Source organism: Oncorhynchus gorbuscha, linkage group LG16, assembly GCF_021184085.1.
Source record: "Oncorhynchus gorbuscha isolate QuinsamMale2020 ecotype Even-year linkage group LG16, OgorEven_v1.0, whole genome shotgun sequence".
Taxonomy (NCBI): Eukaryota; Metazoa; Chordata; class Actinopteri; order Salmoniformes; family Salmonidae; genus Oncorhynchus; species Oncorhynchus gorbuscha.
This window is the reverse complement of record NC_060188.1, coordinates 13,136,202-13,138,647: the sequence shown is the minus strand read 5'-3', so window position 1 is coordinate 13,138,647 and position 2,446 is coordinate 13,136,202. Positions and strand designations below refer to the sequence as shown.

Here is a 2,446-nt window from a genome sequence, read left to right as displayed (position 1 = left end):
CCTAATGGAACTTATTTTCCCCAAAGGTGACAAGGCTAAGTCGATACCAAACTACAAGGTGAGCTTTAAGTACTAATGACTAGCAAATTGAATCCTTGTTTAAATGTCCTTCTCCTGTGATGTTTTGCACTGGGCTCTGAATATCTGTGGCGATAAGGTGCTCTCTGGCTCTGACAGGCTTGAGTCTGAGGAGACTGATAATAATTAATCACATAGGAGCCTTGTAGGTTGTGATGTAATTATTTTCAGACCGTTTTTTATCACTTTTTTCATGCAGATCTTGGCCCTCCACAGAAGATGTGGCGACTGCAGTCTGTTAACCTCTCTGGGATAATAGGGACGGTAGCATCCCACCTCGCCAACAGCCAGTGAAATTGCAGGGTGCTAAATTCAACTGAAATCCCATAATTAAAATTCCTCAAACATACAAGTATTTTATACAATTTTAAAGATAAACGTATTGTAAATCCAGCCACAGAGTCCGATTTCATATGGGCTTTACGGCGAAAGCACGCCAAACGATTGTTAGGTCGGCACCTAGCCACACAAAACCATGAAGCCATTTTCCAGCCAAGGAGAGCCCTCAGTCAGATAGCAATTAAATAAACCTTTGATCTTCATCAGATGGCACTGCCATGTTACACATGTGTTTTGTTCGATAAATTTCATCTTTATGTCCAAAAACCTCTTATGAAATTGGTGTTTTATGTTCAGAAATGCATTGTCTCAAACAAACATCCGGTGAAAGTGCAGAGGGCCACATCAAATTACAGAAATAGTCAAATATAAACATTGATAATAAAAAAATATACAAGTGTTATGCATGGAAATATAGATAAACTTCTCAATGCAACTACTGTCAGAATTCAAAAAGGCTTTACGGCAAAAGCACACCGATTATTTTAGGTCAGCACCTAGCCACTGAAAAACAGTCATTTTCCAAAGGTGTCACAAGTCAGAAATAGCATTATAAATATTTGCTTACCTTTGATCTTAACCAGAATGCACTCCCAGGGATCCTTGTTCCACAATAAATGTGTGTTTTGTTCGATAAAGTCCATTTATGTCCAAATACCTCTTTTGTTTGCGAGTTTAGTTCACAAACTCAAGAGGCGCGGGATGGTCCAGGCGAAAGTTCATACAAAGTTCTATAACAGGTCGTAGAAATATGTCAAACGATGTATAGAATATATCTTTAGGATGTTTTTATCATAAATATTCAATAATGTTTCAACCGGACAATTCCTTTGTCTTTAGAAATGCAATAGAATGCAGCTAACTCTCGGGCATGAGCGAGACTGAGCTCATGGCACTCTGCTATACACCTGGCTCAAACAAGGTTCTGAAGACTGTTGACATCTAGTGGAAGCCTTAGGAAGTGCAATAGGACCCCATAGACACTGTATATTCGATAGGCTTCCTATTGGATTTTTCCCTCATTTCTTTTTGCCTGCCTTACGAGTTTTGTTATACTCAGACGTCATTCAAACCGTTTTAGAAACTTCGGAGTGTTTTCTATTCAAATCTACTAATTATATGCATAATCTAGTTTTTGAGCCTGAGTAGCAGGCAGTTTACTCTGGGCACCTTATTATCCAAGCTACTCAGTACTGCCCCCCAGTACCAAAGAAGTTAACATGGGGTGAGATCTTTAATGGATTATTTAGGGGCCTGTGTTTTGCACGAGGCACTTTTACCTGTATTTCCAGAATGATCCAGCTGGTGTCACTTCAGTCCCTTTTAATTAAAAAAAAATGTATCAACTAGCTCACCAATTTACCAAAGCAGTAAGGATTATTCCCCCAACATGACCAAGATTGCGAAACAATATCCCTTTTGCTAATAATTCTGTAGATGTGGGAAGAATTGTTAATACCAGGGTTGACTCAGCAATGGAAATGTGCTGACCTAAGTGAGATTATTCCTGATTGTTATGTAAGGCTGAAACATTAAAATATTTTAATCAGATACTCTGGGTCATGTCCTTTCTAACTTTACTGGTGAGCTCCCCCCCGCAGGTGTGTTTGACGCAAATGGTCAATTTATTTGTACATGGAATATGGAATAAATGACCACTCAATTTTATTTCTGAATCTTTATTATAATTCTAATTTATTTGTCTCTTTAACATTTGACATTCATATTTATGTTTATGAATATGTATATCACATTCTGTAAGTTACTGTTCATCGGCTCATACTTCTCATCAGTTTAAAATATTATCTTAAACAAGATGGTGCTTTCTTTACAGCCAGATCCTGACAGCATAATTATACACCTCTTGAATCCTGCTATGAGATGGTGGTGGAAAACACTGCAAAACAAGTTTGTCACTGCCACATTTACCCAACACTAGTAAATGGTAAGGTTGTCATAGCAGCAGGAACAGGCATTCATACCTTGTTGATATTCGAAGAGTAATGTGATAATGAACCCATTGCATAAT

At 38.0% G+C, this 2,446-nt stretch overlaps 1 long non-coding RNA gene and 1 other non-coding gene across 2 annotated transcripts in view; both read left to right on the top strand.

Annotated features, from left to right (window-relative positions):
* LOC124000367 overlaps positions 1–1,968 on the top strand; it is a 2,790-nt gene extending 822 nt beyond the window's left edge. Inside the window, exons 3-4 of the long non-coding RNA XR_006832586.1 lie at positions 27–58; positions 278–1,968. This is a non-coding gene — a long non-coding RNA (uncharacterized LOC124000367). The remainder of the gene's footprint in view (positions 1–26; positions 59–277) is intronic.
* LOC124000918 lies at positions 109–196 on the top strand. Its single transcript, XR_006832686.1, has one exon. It is a non-coding gene; the product is annotated as a small nucleolar RNA SNORD88 (small nucleolar RNA).
* Positions 1,969–2,446: the final 478 nt, after the last annotated feature.